This window comes from Anser cygnoides, chromosome 2 (genome assembly GCF_040182565.1).
Source record: "Anser cygnoides isolate HZ-2024a breed goose chromosome 2, Taihu_goose_T2T_genome, whole genome shotgun sequence".
NCBI lineage: Eukaryota > Metazoa > Chordata > Aves > Anseriformes > Anatidae > Anser > Anser cygnoides.
Genome location: NC_089874.1, coordinates 150,335,491 through 150,353,982, shown reverse-complemented (window position 1 = coordinate 150,353,982; position 18,492 = coordinate 150,335,491). Strand labels below are relative to the sequence as shown.

The following is an 18,492-nucleotide window of genomic DNA, read 5'->3' as shown; positions in this document are numbered from 1 at the left end:
CTTATTCCTAAAAGGATGTGCATTTACAAGAAAGAGCTATTTTTATATAGACTTTTCAATTTTTTGATCTGGTTATTCTCAGGGTAAAAGCAGAATAACATGCTTTATAGGGTTGAGATTTCAGGTTTATAAACTGCCTCTGTGATCTTTAAATATTATGGATATGTCTGTTAATTTTGATGATGAGTAGAAATACACATGCAGGAATATGCTGGCAAAATTTTCTAGTGGAATTTTTCTTTAACACATTGAGAAGAAGCCATCTAAACCTTTTCTGCTGCAAAATATTAGGAACCTCTGTGTGCCTACTGTTCTTTTCTAAGAGAAATAGTTTTTGTCATTAATATTGTAAAGAATTCAAATATTTGTTTTTTCCTCATTGAGTCATAAAAATCTCACAAAACTCCTCCAGCTGTCATTCACCTCTCCCACTGCTTCCTCCAAATTTACTTTCATAAGACTTAGGCAGGAATTTGTTCTGTTTTATCAGGTTCATTGACCGTACTGGGACTTGGACCCATTCACCAGGAGCAAACGTTATCCTCTGATATTTATCACAGGAAGATTGGCTAATCTAAAATTTACAGTCTAAATTTTGTGATGGGCCATCTGTCAGTTCACTTTATGATGCAGAAATTGAAATTTAATGTCATACTATTCTAGCTCCTGCTTGTTCTTGTATATTTTTATTTTACTCAGCTACCAGGGATACAGGTAGTATCCCATAGAAATGCTCAGGGAGGGGCATGAAGGAAACTGGCTGGGGATAAGCGTCAGTCTTCATATTACCTATGTTAGAGGCCAGATCATACCGTATTTGTTACGCTGGAGGAAAAACTTGGTATGAGGATTGTGTTCGGAGACTCTGCTGAGTTTGTTGTCCAGTGCACTGCAACCGAATCAGGACTCCCAGTCTCTGTTTCCAAGGAGGTGGAAATATTGTGTGAGCCTTGAGGTGTGTTTTCCTTCCTCCCGCCTCTCCAGTTTTTGGCAGGGGTTGATTGGACTACTGTAGTGCTAGTGTGGGTCACGTCTAGGTTTAATGTAACCCAAAAAAAGACACGTTTTCTTCATCCCAGCAAACATGAGGTTCATATCCCTGCAGTGCTGGGCAATGCAGAAACAAGCCAGAAGAGACAGAGCCTTGCTTGAAGAGATCAGAATTGAAAGATGAGATGTGACAAGTGTGTGTAACTGTTGATCGGAATAAAATAGGGATGAAAGGTGAGAATAATAGTGAAAGAAAATGAGTGAGCAATTACATGGACTTAGTCCTGTGGAATTACTCAGCCTTGACCTACCTAATTGGTTGATCAGAGGAAACAAATCAGAACGTAATAAAACGGAGTTAATCTCTGCTCTTCCCCTCCTTAGCTATTATCAGGTGTGAAGCCTTGTAGGTTTTGCAGCAGAAGCAGAGCAAAAGCACAAAGGGGTGCACTTAAAAAGGAATATAGTCAGGGTGTCACAGGCAGAGGCCAGTACGAAAAAATCATTTGAATCAAATGCTTGTTTGAGGCTGCTGAAGAACCGTAGAGTAGTAAACAATGCACTGTAGGAAAATAAATAGGAAAAAAAAAATCAATGTTTGTATTTCTGATCTGGTATTTCTGTGTCTGATAAATGACTGCAATAGGCAGCATTAATGAACGTGCTATTTCTGTGTGAATGGTCTGGGCTTTTTGCTGTCCATGTCCAGCACGCCGATTAAGAAGGCATGAGGGCACCTGGAACACTGGGTGTGTGGGTGCAAACACCATGTCCTCCCACATGAGGAACAGCTGTTAAGTTTAAAGAAAAGCAGTAGTGCATCTAAACGTGATCTCCCACTTCAAAGGAGTGTGCTCTTCATCACAATATGGGTTCAGATGGTTCAGTTTGTTCAGCTGTAGTTACAGTGGTGGTTTGTCCTAGAGGGGCTGTGGGGCCTGGCAGGCAGGAGGGGACCCACTGGTGTATCTCTGTGGCCTGGGGGGCCCCTGAGTGAGCTCTCTGCCCTGTGCTGGGAGCAAGTGGCAGGCAGCCCAAACTCTCTGAGATTTCCTTTGCACCAGAAGGAGCAAAACATCTTTGCCTGCACATCGGTTTGTCACATGCTGTAAAACTGCCTCCTACGTAGGCGACAGTGAGCGCAGCGATGAGCCAGGAAGGGGAGAAGCAATTGAGATGAGGAAGGAAGATAACAGTAAAGGGATTGCTTTTATTATTTGGTTATCTGTTCTGCTTGCAGAACAATGAAAGATGCATTTTCTGACCAGCAAAAGCTGCAGTTTTAAGACCTTGTTCCCGTAAACACCAACTGTTGGGTGTTTGCATGGCCTGCGGGCAAAATGGTGCCCAGGGCACCAGCACAGGTGTGAGGGGAACGGGGACAGAAGAGAGGCACGGCCCAGGCCCCGACTCCTTGGGCCTGCCTTCCTGGCCTTTCTCTGGGGGAAAAAGAGACCCTGGTGCTACAAGGACATTTTAGGAGATTTAGGAAATGTTTTCTAGTCAGAAGAGTAGAGGTGAGTCCAAGGTGGCGGTAGCCCAGCCCGTTTCCCCCTCAGCCATGTCATCCGGGAGGAGCTCATCTACCAAGAAAACCCATGTCACAAACTTCTAGGTAAATATAGCTACTCATCTTTGAGCCTAAAGGGTAGTCACACAGTTCTGGTGTGTATTTTTAAAAATGAATATTTGCGATCACAAGAAGGAAATAGTAAGCCACCACAGGGGTTTAGGGGGATGCATAGCGGGGAGAGGAGCCATGGGTGGCCATGTGGGTTAGTCTTGCTGGAAGGTGAAACCTTGTTTAATTACATGAGTTTTCTTGTTGTTATTTTTTTTTTTCCTCCTGAAGAACCTCTTGAGCTTTCCATCTTCTGAGCACAGCAGGCGCCTGTGCGATTACTGCAGCACGATGCAAAAAGAGGGGGGAGAAAACGTTGACTGGGGGATCCTGGCAAACATTATTTAAAGCGTTAGAGGAGTGTAGCAGATTGACTCCCAGACCATCACTGCTGATAATGCCGTTCGTGGAGCTTGTCAGCATTCCGGCTTCGCGTTTTTATAACCATTTAATTACTGCCTGTATTGAATATAGCTAGCATTCACCATTGCAGCTAACACTCTGGAAGTGCACTGTAGGCTGTAAGAAAGTGGAGAATATCAAGCATGCAGCCAGACTGTAATGAGTTTGCTCATCCTGTTAGGTAACGTCTCAGTAACAGCCCCAGTAACCGTTCTGTTCCATTTTTTTATTTTTTTTAGGATACTGTGTCCTTCATTTGATAATGCTTTCTTTTTACATTAAATCCACAATCCTTTTCACGACACTTAACTTTACCATATATTGTTAAATATATTTTGTTTTCTACTTTCTCCTAGTTCTTTGTACATGACAGAGGCACGGTGGTGGGCCGTACCGTGGTCTGGCATGGGCACCATGTCACCGTTTTATCAGAGGCTTGCCTCCGCATGGCAGGATGGCTGAGTGGTGCAGACCTGCTGCCGCAACTTGATCTCACCATGGTGGGTGCCGAAGGGCTGTGAAGTGATCTGAAAATACTGACGTGCAGCGAATGCTCTGAATGCTGTAAAGAGATTTTGTCAGGGAGGCAGTATTTCTGTGTAATGGTAGATTGTTAGAATTTCTGGCATGAGCGTGTTGGCGTCACTCACCATAGCTCAACACATGGCTCATAGGATGCTTCTGGCTTTGCTGTCGTGCTTTCTCCTGAGGACTGGGCGTAGCTGTGCAAGTGGTAAAATTCAGCCCCAGTGCGAGGTGCTTCTAGGGTGGGACAGGTGCCGGGGTCTTATGCAGGAACCAAGGGGGCAATGAGCGAGGAAAGCCTGGCCCAGCAGCAGTGGTTGTCTCCGTGACTTCTCTTTTCCCTCCTTCCTCTACTTCACAGCAAAATTTAGAGGCTGCTGCTGTGGAAGTAAAGAGTAAAAGGAAAGGTGAGATGCGGAGAGGAATAGATGAGAAAAGGATTTGTTTTTTTATTTGTGGGGATAGGACAAGGGGCAGTGGGCGCAAAATGGAGCACAGGAAGCTCCGCACCAACACATGAAAGAACTTCTTCACGGTGAGGGTGACGGAGCACAGGAACAGGCTGCCCAGGGAGGTTGTGGGGTCTCCTTCTCTGGAGATGTTCAAGGCCCGTCTGGACGCCCACCTGGGCAGCCTGCTCTAGGGAACCTGCTTTGGCAGGGGGGTTGGACCCGATGATCTCTTCAGGTCCCTTCAAACCCCTACAATTCTGTGATATGTGTATATATTTGCACAGGTCTCTATACAATTACATTGTTGTGTGTGTATGTATTTGGTCTGTTGCTACTACATTTCATCTTTAACGGTTAAGTTGAAGAAGTTTTTCTGGTCATTGGTCAATAATATCTGTGCCTTCAAGGCACAAACTTGTAAGCAACAGAGCGTGCGTCAGATCTAGCGGATGTAAGTTAAAACTGAGGTGCAGAGATTATGCTCTGAACACGGAGGAATCCCATATCCCATGAGTCTTCCAGTCCTTTCTCTGAAGGAGACTATGATTTGTCCCTTTGGTTGGCTGAAGCAAGGCAGTGCAATATAAATTGTGTGTAAAAGAGTCTTGAGGAAACTGAGTGACCTAGAAGCACTGCATTTATTGGCACATACTTCTTTCAAGTTAATAGGATTGTACACTCTCTAATCTATTGTTCATTTAATAAAGCAGTTTCAGAGTAACACTTGGTCAAACAAAGAGTATGTACAGCAGTACAGTATTCTCAGCCCCCAACTTCTGGTAACTAGTGAACCATAATTTACTCACCAAACAAATAAGTTTCTGGCACTTCCTATGGTAGAAGAGGTGTAAATATCACAGGCATACCACCAACATCAGCAAGCTTAAAATCCTCTTCCACCTCCCAGTCTTCTTTTCCTAAATGCAATAATCATCCTGACAAATTGGTCTTCGGGTTACTAAAAAGTTTTACGTTACTCTCAGCCTGCCACCAACTTTACTTCAGTCTCTTACAGCCTCTGCAAGGGGAGCAACTGCAGAAGTGGTCTTTAAAATGCTGCAGATAAGCATGGTATAAATATTGAATTGTTTATCAGTTTCTGACATTTGCTGAAATCTAGAGTTTCAAAGTTGTCCTTTAAAAACTGGAGCACAAACCTACTATGGCAATAAGCCCAAAGGTCAGCTTACTTACGTGAGTGATCTCTTGAGAGATACGTTGATAATATTCTGATGGCCTTTGGTGTGCAAGATGAGAAAAGAGTCACCCCTGACTTTGGGGACACAGACAGGCTGGTGTTTATGATCTGCACTGAGCTCAGGTCCTGTATGACTGATAGGAAAACCTTTTCCTACTGGTTCCGTTTGGGATATGTCTTGGTAAACTGGGGTTCAGCAGCTGTTCAGGCAGTAACTTGTCAGTGTTAATTTTTCTCTCACTTCCCATTCTTTCCCTGCTGCCTTTTCAATTCTTCACCTTTAACAATTTAACCTGATCTAATTCCCATTGAGGATGAACTCAGACTTTGGCAGAAATTTTAAGTTGTCCTGGGATCAGAAGCTGTTTGAGGCAGAAATTCTGTTCTTGAATAGTTTATATATATATATATATATATATATATACACTTACACATATATATATATTGCTGTGCCCATCTGTGCTGAAGTAAAAAAAAAAATAATTAAAGAACTGATAGCATCTGATTGTGCTGTCTGCAAGAAGCAAGAGAGACCTGTCCTTGAACTAAATAAAGCAAAGAAGCCTCAAGCAGCTATTTTTCCTTGTTGCGTATTCCCAAGCCTTTGTAAAAGCATAGAAGGTCTGGGTGGGAAAGCTATTCTTTCAGCTCCCCTTTTGAAAGGTGCTCCTGCACTGGTGCATGAAGAAAACCAGTTATGCTAATGGTGAGCATGCACATGCACCATCCTTTGCTTTCATTCTGTCTTTGCCAAGCTTGTTTACTTTTGCAATGGAATTAGTCTCAGGACTTGCAGGACTTATAGGAAGCTTTTTTTTTTTTTTTTTTTCCTTTTGTGGGAAGTGGCCTTAACGTGTGAGGCCAAGCCTCAGAGGTTCAGCACAGCTTCAGTTAATCTGCACATGCATGGAGGACTCTTCCTTGCATTAAATGTGCCTCGAGTCCAGTTCTGTCCATGCAGACCCCGGTGTGCATCCCTGTCTGGCTTGTTACTCTCATTTGCTTGAGCTGCCCTTGCTCCAGGCAAACCAGTGTAAGTATCACCAGAATTGAGGCAGACTCCAGTGCAAAAACCTCTTATTCCCGAGATGGTGCTGAAAGTTTGTGTCTCGATGGAGTCTCTGCATGGGAAATGCTAGTGATACCAACACAGAGAAATTTCTTGCCACTACTAATAACAAGTGCATCCTAGCAACTGTATCACCCTCCTCATATTTCCTTTTCTTCCCCTTGTTTTTCCTGTGTTTTTTGCAAACAGCACCTGCTACAGCTGTCTGTGTTACAGGGGAATACAATGCAACTGTAACAACAGTGGGAGATCCAAGCATGATTTTTTAAGGGAGGCTTTCCTGCTTGCTTATTTCCTTGTCATGTCCCTATTGTCTCTTATCTTGTACTTGAGTTTTAAACTCCTTGGGAGGGGACTATCTCTTTGTTCTGTGTTTGCACAGCATCTGAGGCTGTCATGCCCTGGTTCTTCACTAATCCTGGTAAGTGCTCCAGCAGTACAAATGGCAAATACATTTTAGATACAAACAAATTAACATTCTTCTCACCGATTAAACAAACGTTTTTCTCTGTGATGATTTGCAATGGAGTTGCATTTCATTATAGCCCTTTGCAGCTCAGCTGGGAATTGCCAGTTTCTTTTCCAACCTCTGTTATCGGCCTCCTATACCAAAGTTGACCCAGAAGTACTTGGCAGGCAGTTTGCAGACTCTGAAACACAATAGGTTGCACTATTTTAACCTGGCTTTGACCTAACCTGGAACAGTCCGAATTGGCATTTGGGGTAGCGAGGAAATGTGTTTTGATGTATCAAGTCAACTTGACGCTTGCTGGTCAGCAGCTGCTGTGAGCAACCTGTGTTTGCCTTGTCCGATGGAGAGGTGGGGGGACCACGCAGGTCCCAGCATCGCCGTGGTGCCAGGCAAGTCGTGGTAATTCTCTGCAACAGGGCCTGAATGAATCAGGGAATTACTTCGCCCTTAAATTGAAGATGAACGTGTGTTGGTTTTCTTTCTTTCTTTCTTTTTTTTTTTTTTTTTTTCTGGGCCAGAAAACATTGCCTGTTTTCTGGAAGGATAAAGTGTCCAGTGAAACAGGATTATGTTTACATTATTATTGCAGGGCCATCTGTGAAATAGGCTTTCTGTACTACAGTAAAGAGCCGTGACCCCTCGCTGAGTTATCTTTTAAGCTGCATGCTAAAACCACGGGGGCTTATGGCTCAAAGCTAATGGGGATTTAACTTCTCACTGAAAGGAATTTGAAGCCTAACCCTATTTAGATGCTCTTTGCTCTCATTGATTAAATGCCCAGTCCACTGCAAGAAACCTAATGGAATCATAACTGTATGAATTTTCCATCTAACAAAATGGATGCCAGGGGACACTCCATGCAATATTTATTTGAAAACAAGTTTGATCTTAAAGGGACATTTTAAATCAAAATGTCAATTCAAAGAGCTATTTTGTTTGTGGAGAAGAAAATGAATTTCAGTAAAAACGTATTTTTCAGAGCACCCACAAAACCATTTCACAGAAAAAAAATCCAGTTTCTGTACTGTGATCTTTAGGATTTTTATTAGGATTTTCACTGTTTTCCTTGCTTGCTGTGTTCCCTAATTCATTTCTGAGAGCTATTTTGCTGAACAGTTTTAAGTGATACTATTTAAAAATAATAAACCTGCCAAATCAACGAAATCTAGCTTTTCACCCCTAAATTCAGTTGTGCACTGGAGTTTCAAGAGGATCGTGTGCCACCAGGGATCGACATTTTTTTGAGATACAGTAGCTGCAGCTTCTCAGGGATGAGAATTGGAGAGCTATAACCTCGGTAAGAGACTTTGAGCTGCACTGAACAGCACGTCACACCATGGTCCTGTGGCAGCACCGTTGGGTTTTAGTCGTGGTCTCTTTGGTTGCTGCACTTCTGAGAATTTCCTGTCTTCAAAACTCTGTTTTCTGAATACCTTTCAGCCGGTGCTAATGACTGTGGGTTTATTCTGTAATTATAGCATCTTGTTAAGGCTTTACTGGTGGTCTATTCTAGGGAAAACAATAGTCCCTGCGAGGAAAGAGGTCTATTCAAATGGTAGCCCAAGCAATCAAGTGTGAGTGCGTAGTCTAATTTTTTATTGTCCTGCTCTTTCCTGGATCTTTTCAGTGCCCTTGCTGGATGTACAGTCCTGCCTCCTTCTCTCCTTGAAGTACAAGCGTGTGATGTACGGTCTCATCTTCCTTCGGGTGCCTCAACAAGCAGTCTGTCTGCTGCAGGTTTCTTGCTATTGGTTTTGTCCAAGTCTGTAGACCAGCAAGGAAGTAGGTGTGGAGACACTCCAGGCCTGCCACTCACCTGCTGGGTCATCCTGCAAATGTCTTCAGGTGAAGGAGAGGCAGTCTCAGACTGTACTTAGACTTCAGAATCAGGCAAAGAAGGGGTTGAGCTATCATTATCCTACACTGAAACAAATGAAAATGTAGCTGCTACCTTATCCTCACCTCTGATAAAAAACCTGATCCCAGTTCCGCACAATTGGTTTAGGCGCCTCCTTGGATTTATGTTTCCTTTTTTTTTTCCTTAGTTATATAGAAGTCTCAAAACTATTGTACAGATTTCTTGTTTCTCATTAAAGGAGCCGTTGCGCTTGTCCTGTTGAGCTGCTGTGGCGCAGCAGCCTGGATATGGCAGTGTTTGATGCAGAGGAGTGATTCCTGTGGGCTGACGGTGTAGCACTGACTGGCTGCGTCCCCAAACTTAACAAAATTTGTTATTCCCAGGTTAAAGGAGAAAGGGAGAAGGAGGTAGGCAGCCGCATGAGCACTCAGTGCAGTCCAGGTCACTGAACTTCAGTAGTGTTCACGTTAGAGTTGTCTGTGTGTATTTATATTCATATATACATACAGATATACGTATTTACAACTGTGGCACTTGCGTATTCTGGGTATGGCCATCGGTCTGCCCAGTTGAAATGCTTGCAAACAAAAGGATTCCCCAAAATAACAACTTGTCTGGTGGTCTGATGCCTTTCGATGGATATCCCAGCCAGTGAAGATGGGATGAGTTCTTAGGTGAATGACTCTCCTGAATTTGTTAATTTGGGAAGTTTTTGGTGTTGTCTGTTGACAAATGAAAAAAATAAACTTGGAAATTTTGAAAGTGCTTGCAGCTCTGTTCCACAAAATAAATCCCAGGGATCTTGGAAGCTTTTTAAGGTCTTCCCATAGTGAGAAGATTACAGGCATTGTGGATCCTGTTTTCACGAGGACTGTGATTGCTTTGGGATGTTTAAAAATGAAAAGTCACAAAGGGGTGGAAATGAAATTGACTGCGAAGAACTCTGTCACTGACTTACTGCATGACTTTGAGGAAGGCATTTTAACTTGCCTCTGTCAGCCTAGCCATCTGTAAAGCAGGTATAATCATACACAGCATAATAATTTCCCTCAGTGAGTGCCATTTTCAGTCTATCTTGTACTACTTAATGATTTGTGTGACTGCTGAAATAACAGCATGCTCTAAAACTGTAATATCCTTATGTATTTTTCACATAATCACTAGTGGTTGAAATATTTGTTCTGACACTTGAGATTGCTCATGTAAATAGAAAAATTACAGCATACTGGCAATGCCAGACACCTTGAATTCCATCTGAGTGTGTGGGTGATTGGAGAAGGATCTATAAATACTAACAGGGAGGGTAAGCAGCAAGCATGAGCGGCACATGAGAAATTCTGAGTCGACTGATTCCTGAGATTTAGATGAAAAATTTTAAAATGCTGGTCTCACTTATATCAATATTAGAGCCAAGACTGTCCTTAAGAATCTGACTGTTGCAACGGTAGACTGGAGAAATGCGTGTGCCTTTCCCTGCTTTACATGAAGCCACATTTTTATGTAGTACTTTGAGTAGAGTGACAAGGAGTATGACAGCCTAGTCCTAGTATCATGTGACTAAAACCTCAAATTTTCGTTTGAAATCATGAAGCATTCTGCCTTGGAGACAATCGGAAGCTCCGGTCTGATTTTCAGTGAGTGACTCACAGGTCCTGCAATGATTTTTCTCAAAATGTGACTGCTAATTTCCACGTTCAGCTCCCAGATTGCCTGTTTCAGATGTTTTCCTCCTCCATTATGAAAGATTTGCATAGCTCTAATTGCAGAGTTCATAATGTCACATAACAGTGTGGCAAATGAGCTATGTCACATTTTACATAAAAATGTGGTAAGTTATTTAGCTGCTGCTTGCGCCTTTTGACAGTGGCCTTTTTTATTTTTTCATTTATCAGATAAAGGATACTTGTACAGTGTAACTGCTTCCTGATCTCCACTGAGTAAGACTTCTTCAAGATAGCACCGTTATCTCATACCATCATAGAATAAAAGAATGGTTTGGGTTGGAAGGGACCTTAAAGATCACCTAGTTCCAGATGTCTCCTTCTAGATCAAGTTGTAGACATCTTTTTTTTTAACCAAACATTGTACTGCTGGGGTTTACAGAATATTTACCAGCTACAATTTGTTTTTCAGATCATGAAGGGGTAGATATCTCTGCATTTATTTGGGGGAAGTAGTATAACATTTTGGAAGACAGATGAATAGCCTGTGGACCCTTGTCACTAGAATTCATACGCATTTATCCTTAGTGACATTTCCTAAAACAGAATCAAACATCCAATTTATTGAAACAGGAACTTTGAAACTTATGAGAAACATCATCTGTTGAAGGATCAGGAGAAAAACCTGAACAAATTCAGTGTGGTAGGTATGAGCAGTGGAAATTATAATGGAAAGTATCGAGCAACATCAGCTGTAGAGTCTGTCTGTAGTTCACTGTTAATTTGTCAGTCTGAAGTTTCCTGTACCAGATTACTGACAGCCTGTGGCTGCTTTATATCACATCATCAACTCAAGTGCTAGCAGAGTCTTCTGTTTAGAGCTGCGAAGCAAGGCAATGATCCCAACTTTGGTTTCATTGTGATTCACTGTGACAAAACGCAATGTTTGCTCAGTTTCCATTAAGCTGTTTTGAACAGGAACATGAAAATCTCACTGTGGCATTGAAACTTGGCATTCCTTGAGTGTGTGTGCTATTGGCCTGGAAGATGGACTTTATTAATTGAACTTGGTAATTTAACTCACAAACAGTTCAGTGGCTGAATCAGCCCACGTCCTAGGTCCTAGAAAAGGAAGCAGAGGAGAAATAACTCTTTGAAGACTCAACTCTGTCAAAGAAGCATGGGACGGCCTGGGAATGCAATCTTCAGCTCCACAAATGCTGGGAAATCATGGAGGAAAATGAAGGTCCCTGGTGCAGGTGGGAAGGAGAAGGCATCCCAAGGGGCTGCCCAGCCAAGATTTGCTGCTGAGTTTGCTTCTGCAGCTCCTCTGCCTCTGTGACAACTTTGGTGGCAAGATACAGCTTTTTGGGATCTGCTATGCATACTGCAGGGCGGCTGGTCCCTGTGCCCCATTCAGTTTGTGAAAACCATGAGGTTTCACAAATCTTCAAAAATTCCTGAGAGCATCCTGGTTCCTCCCCCTCCCATGGGTGCTGGCAGAACCTTGTCCACCCTGTTTGATTCTTTTTTCCTCTGTGGTGATACAGAAAGGAAATACACGTTCTGTTTATCACTTAATGCTAGTACTTTTCAGAGGAAATAAGGTTAGCACTGGCTTTTCTCTTTGTATCAGCACAAGCTTAACCTTAGCACACTTGTGTAATAAGCAGTTTGGTGGGGGACTGGACACGCTGACACCTCAGTCCTCTGGACTGAAGGTCTCCTTGCCACATTGACAAAGTTCTCTTAATCACACAAAATTGCTGATTGCAAGGTGCTTTAAACAAGAACTACCTTCATTTTTTTGGGTACTGGAGCGTGATGATGCTTACCCCCACTGCTTAACATTACTCTACCTTTTCTGTATGAGTAGCTGATAATTTAAAGGAGCACAGCGAAAGATTAGAGTTTGTAAAATGCAATTGCTGATCATTTTCAACCAGCCCATTTGAAGCCCACTGAAAGTTTGAACCTGAAGCCTGGTTGCTTACCAGCAGCCTTTTGGCACCCATTGCTAATGCTTTCCCTTCTGGTGAACTTTATCTAAAGGTGTGTTTGTCTCCTGAGTCCTCATCCAAGCCTGTCTCTGTAAGAAATGAAACATCTGCTGAATTCAGCTGAAATAATTTAAAACCAGGAGAAAATGGTACATTTTGTCTCAGTACAGGGTGAGAAATGGCCAAAATGTGAAGGGGATTTCTGTTCTCTCAAGGTGTTATTTTAACTAATTTGTGTCATCTCCCTGAGGTGGAGATCTAATGCTCTTGGCAGATCAAGAGGCTTGCTACTTCCCATCCCTTCCAGCGTGGGGAAAGGCGGTGATGTTACTGGATATTGCTTGTCTGAATGGAGTAACAGATGTTTCTGTAGGAAATCGAGTGGAAGCACTCACAAACAGTATTGTTGACTGGTTTGGAGTTTATGCCCACGTTAAAGCTGTTGAAAGGGTCATATATCTTCATAAGCTCTTTTCTTTAGTTATTTAGGTCTTAGTTTTGATTCCGGCACCAGAAGCTGGACAGATTCTCATCTCGTTTTTATACATGTGCCTCCGCTGTAGTGAGTGCACTTTGCATGCCTGGAAATGAGTTCTTTAGCATGAAAGCCAGCAGGTAAATTTGGTTATCATGATACTGAATTGATTTTAATACAGTGGCTTTTTCTGCAGCTCTATGAATCTCAATTCAATTGACAGCAGTGTAAAGTACTCTGCATTTATGTTGCCATAGCTTATAATTTTTTGGCATGTCTTTTCCTTTCAATTACAACTAGCTGTGAAACTATTTGGGGATATGGTGTTGTGCCTTACCAATCCTGCTACACCGCAAGCCCTGTGTTTTAATGTTTCATCAAGCAAAATGGCATCGTGGTGCTGAAGGACTGATTGACTTGCTCAGGCGGTCTGCCCTTCTGAAGCCCAAATACCTGCAGTGTTTTCTTGTAGGCTTTGCTTCTGCCCTCTTTTTTTCTTTTTACAGTATCAGCTCAGCAGCTATTGGATGTCTCTGATTTGTTAACTCAGACCTGCAGTGGTGCTACCCAGAACATCAGAGGTGTTTGTCTTCGTTTGTCTCCTCCTTTCCATGCTGGAACTGTGTACCCGCAGGATGGGCCTCCTGGACTTCTGCATTAGCAACTCTTCTCAAACTAACCAAGAATCATTTCTGTAAGGAAAGTTTTTCCATGCCACGCTGCCCACAATACACTTATAGATGTTCTGGCGCACTCCCTTCAGCACAGGAGTCACAGAATCACAGAATCACAGAATCATCTAGGTTGGAAGAGACCTCCAAGATCACCTAGTCCAACCTCTGACCTAACACTAACAAGTCCTCCACTAAACCATATCACTAAGCTCTACATCTAAACGTCTCTTAAAGACCTCCAGGGATGGCGACTCAACCACTTCCCTGGGCAGCCCATTCCAATGCCTAACAACCCTTTCAGTAAAGAAGTTCCTCCTAATGTCCAACCTAAACCTCCCCTGGCGCAACTTTAGCCCATTCCCCCTCGTCCTGTCACCAGGCATGTGGGAGAATAGACCAACCCCCACCTCGCTACAGCCTCCTTTAAGGTACCTATAGAGAGCGAGTCAAACAGCCCCTTCCTGCTGAGTAAGCTGATAAAAGCAACTGATCTAATCACGTTCAATTCCATGGGCTCGGGTGACTCCAGGGGCTGATCCCTTAATGCAATCTTAATATGGCTTAAGTATGGTGGAGGACTTGCCTAGCTGCTCTTCTCTGTGCTGGCCTTCACCCAGGCAGAAACCAGACCAGGTGAGTATGGATTTACGGGAACTTCAGACACCCTATGTGTTTGGGGTGTAGGTATCTGTAACGTGAGCGCAGCCTTTGAAATTAGCTTTACGAGGCTTCTGGATGATGTTTTCTATTTACTCTACTTATTTAAGAGAGAACAAATGCATAAAGAGGAGACTGCTTTTCCCTGCAAAGGAGAGGTCCTGGATTATCTTTCTTTGGGCAGATTCGGGCATGTTGTTCCTTTTACTTTCATATTGTAAACCTACTCTTCCTGTCCTCATTCCTATAGTAATGAAAGAGCTTTGCTCTGGAGCATTGGCTTCTCTTCAGCGGTCTTTTTTTTTTCTTCCTAGCAAACAGTTTGAATGTGTCAGGAGAGTCCCAGTTCCTCAGAACTGTTTGGCCAAGAACCTGACCACGTCCGTCTGTAGTATTTCTCTCATTAAAAGCTTGCTTCTTTCTCTTAAAAAAAAAAAAAAGTCATCTGTGAAGTGTAACAAAGGATTAATTGTGGCGACTTGGGACTTGGTGGAACTGCATGTAAATGAAGTGGGTTTTTGGAAGCTGCATTGCCTGTCTTGCAGATCAAAAAAAATCGATGTGAAGTATTTCAATGCGTATCAGTGGATTAATTCATTTCACTGCCACTTCCGTTTGGCTTCTCCTCGTGGGGAGGGCTGCTCTGGAGATGGGAATTTTAATTGCCTGACCGCACTTTCTAATTAGTGGTGTACCGAAAGGGCACGGATCATTAATTAGTACTGAATATAAGGATCTCTGAGATTGAGGGATAGCATCAAATGGATGAATTTAGACAAGTCTTTACTGGATTTACAGCATATCAGTAAATTGAGTTACAATAACGAAAGCATTAGATTTTTTTTTCAGTCCCTTCAAGTTTGTTTTTGTGCTTGAAGAGTGTGTTCTGGTGGTCTTAGACATCCTTATAAAAGTACATATTAGATAATTGTGGCTATATTATACATATATACCTATCCTCTAGATATGTGTGTACATGCCTAAAGTGTAGTTACACATCATTCAGAATTATTGTTCAATCACATGCCTTATTTCATTTTATCTAACATTTGGGGCTTTTAATCTATTAGGTAGCTTCATTGGCAGTTTTAAAAGGTATAAAATTGGTATTCTCTGTAGGTGCTTTCTCTTTCAGTCGGTACCTGGATTTATGCTGCTGTATCCAAAGAGAAATGTAGTGCTTGAGTGTAATGGTCTGAAAACTGAATCATCAACATCGTTACTTTAATGTCCAATAGTCTGTATTATATTCTTTTCTAGTTTTAAAACTTGAGGATGGAAGGGACTGCTGCGTTCAAGATTCCCAGACAGTTCGGGGTGGAGCAGGAATATGCTGGTATCAACATTTGTGCTGTATCGACATATTTTCTGCTAAGTGGGTTAGGGACCTGTTAACGGACAGATTGCAGAATGGAGACGTGGGGTCACCATACATTTTTATTTATAGGAGGGTTTCTGGTGCACTGGCATAAAACACAGTGTTCTGCAGTATTGGCATCGAGAGTTTGAGGTAAATAGGAAATACTTGCTGATAAAACAAGTGAATCATCTGAACAGCGTGTGCCTTATTTGAGGTAAATTCATGAGATGGACTTTAGTTGTGGACATATAATTATGGGCATTTGCGGGGCCAAATGGAAAGGAATGGCTCTGAAATGCAAATAATACCAAAAAAATTATAAATGGGTCAAGTTCCACCACCTGTTCCATTTCCACGTTCCATTTGGACATTTACATGTAACCATTCAGGGGGCTTTTAAAAGATGAAACACATTTGAATATGTAAGAGCCTTAGGGTCTGTTTTGTAAAACTGGGGAATTCAGCAATGAATCTGGAGAGCTATGCTTGTATTTGGTGGGGATTAGAAAGTAATTAGTAGAAATATACTAAAATCCACTTTTTTAGACAGAAAACATATATTCACTTCATTTTTTAGTTCTCCTCTAGAGTTTTGTAGAAAGATGGTGTTTAACATTTTACCAATATATTTTTATATATATATTTTTTTATATATACCAAAATATTTTACCAATACTTTAGTGGCTCTTTAGTCATATAAGTTTAGGGCCCAGTGTCCATCTCGTGTTGAAAGTCAGTAGAAACCAAATGTCAGGGAATTCAGAGTCTGGACATGGCTGGAGTCTTTGTGGGATACTTTTCCTCCAGGTAATTTACTTGGCTTTTGCTGTGTTTGGGACTCAGTTTGTGGAAAGAGGATTATGTTTCTGCTCTCTCCTGCTGCTCATGCTTCCCCTTTCGCAGGAGTTTCTGAAATAGCTCAGCTGCCTGCCTTGAACTCACCGGTACATCTCATGGAAACTTAGCTTCTTGGCACAGGGAAGGGACAACTCTTTTCTGTCCCTGCATCTTGGGAATTAAATTCACATTATTTGTTCCTGCTTATAGCTTAGGTTTAGAGCCGAATTCTTCTCTTCGCTTTCCTTTCTTCCCCTGCCCCTCTCTCCCGTGCTTAATTAAAAGATGCTCAGGTCTAATGCATGTAGCTGCAGATGAAGGAAAATGAGGGTAGTACGTGTCAAATAGCTACAGTATTGGGACCTGGCCTTTTTATAGCATCAGATTTGCTAGCAAAACACTGTAACACAGTTCAAAAGCATATTGGATATCTTTTTTCAACAGGTTAACTGATAATCCTTAATTTTAAAGGAAAAAAGATTTTATTGGCAGAACATTTTTAGAGCTTGAGCTGTCCTCCCATCTAAGTTAATGACAAGATGATATTACTTCAGAGGAAACAAGCATAGTTTCACCACATCTGTATGCGTTCAGTCTCTCTTATTTCCAAAGGCTATGGGTACGTCTGAAAGTGAGATGTCAACTGTAAAGAACCAAACTGGCACGACACTGACAAAAACTGCCCATTTTCAACACCTTTGAAAATCAGATGATTTATGGAGTGCCCAAGGGTAAGCGCTGGTCTTGAGAGTTGGGTGGCACAGATTTTTCAATAGTGGAATCCAATTAGGTATCTAGAAAAAGATAAAAAAAATCGGTCTCAATCCCTTTTGCCTTAATAAGTTTCTGGAAGCCCCATGGAATCTTATGACAACACTTCTATGAGCATTAAAGAAAGGAAATTCAAACCAGGATAGTATGGGACAAAGAAATCAAACCAGGTAGGACAGCATTTCTGATAAATCACAAACAATCCTTGTCAGAGAGGAATATCTGATAAAATAGCTAAACACAGAGGTCTGTATCATTGAAGGTAACAGACTTCAGAGGAAGGACGGAGTGCACCGTGGCAAGGCGTACCCCGAAGTGATTTAGAGGAAGGATGCTCCCAGGACCTGCACTCTACTTTTGCCCAGGCATCTCTCTTGGTAAAGCTGTTACGAAGTGCCCTAAAAACAGTGCTGCTGAAAACACCCACCTTGCCTGTGGTTTTGACAGAAACACCAGTCTCGTTCTCCACTCTGAATATTTCGTTGCTTTCACTTTGAACTCCAAATGATTTAGTCTGCTTTCCCTAATTCAGCTTCCTTCACCACAGTGCCCTTGTGTAATTCACCCATCTTTTTGTTATTAAATCGTTCACTCTTCAACCAAGCTGATACGATGATCAGCACTACCTCCTTGAAATCCCGTCTTGAGGCATTTTAATCAGGTCCCCAAATAAGTTCCCGGTGCTCCTGCCCTTTGAGCTCATCCCATCGCTCTTTGAGCTGTGAGGACAACGAAGTGACAGCAGTCGGTTTGGCAGCCACGTCTGCGTAAGTTAGCTGCGTGCATTTAAACAAGGCGCTCGGGTGTGAGCTCTTGTCTTGGCTGAGCTCTGCCAGGCTGTGAAGGGCAGAGCTGGTGTGGGCTCAGGTGCGTGGTCACCGCCGAGAAAGGGGACAGGAGTGTGGCAGTACTGAGAAGGGCTTTGGAGTGAGTATATAGCAAAAGTGGTGAGGAGTCCCCAAAGAAATCAAAATTAGGAAAAAATGTACAATGTTAGCTTGCGTAAAAAGAGGAATATTGGATATAAAAGAGGTATTAATTCTTATATACAGCACAAGTAAGCTTGTCTGGGAATACTACGTTCACTTTTCCTATCCATACTGAAAAAAAAGTTTTAAAAGAAGCTGAGAGCAGATCTAATCTGATCCCTCGAGTATCACAAAAGGCTTGAACTCAATTTTATCTCCTCAAGAGAAGCCTAATAGGTGAATTGGTTTGTGTTTACTCCACAGATGTATGTACAAGTAGATCAGCTGAAGCTGACTCCCAGCAAGCAGAAGCAGCTGCTGAGATCAGTGGCAGGATGCTGACAAGCGTGAACCAGAAGTGAGACGCGAGTTCACAGCACTGGGAGTATCACTGGAGCAGTTTAGATAAGGGAATAATAGATTCACTGTCACTTCATTGAGTGTCTTTCTAAAACAACTTCCCTGTAGCTCATCCAGCCCACAGCTTCTGTACATGAGAATT

At 42.3% G+C, this 18,492-nt stretch overlaps 1 protein-coding gene across 1 annotated transcript in view; it reads left to right on the top strand.

Moving 5' to 3' along the window:
* The window catches only part of SNTB1 (syntrophin beta 1), a 115,560-nt gene that overhangs the window by 40,268 nt on the left and 56,800 nt on the right, over positions 1-18,492 (top strand). The gene's annotated exons all lie outside the window — the stretch shown is intronic.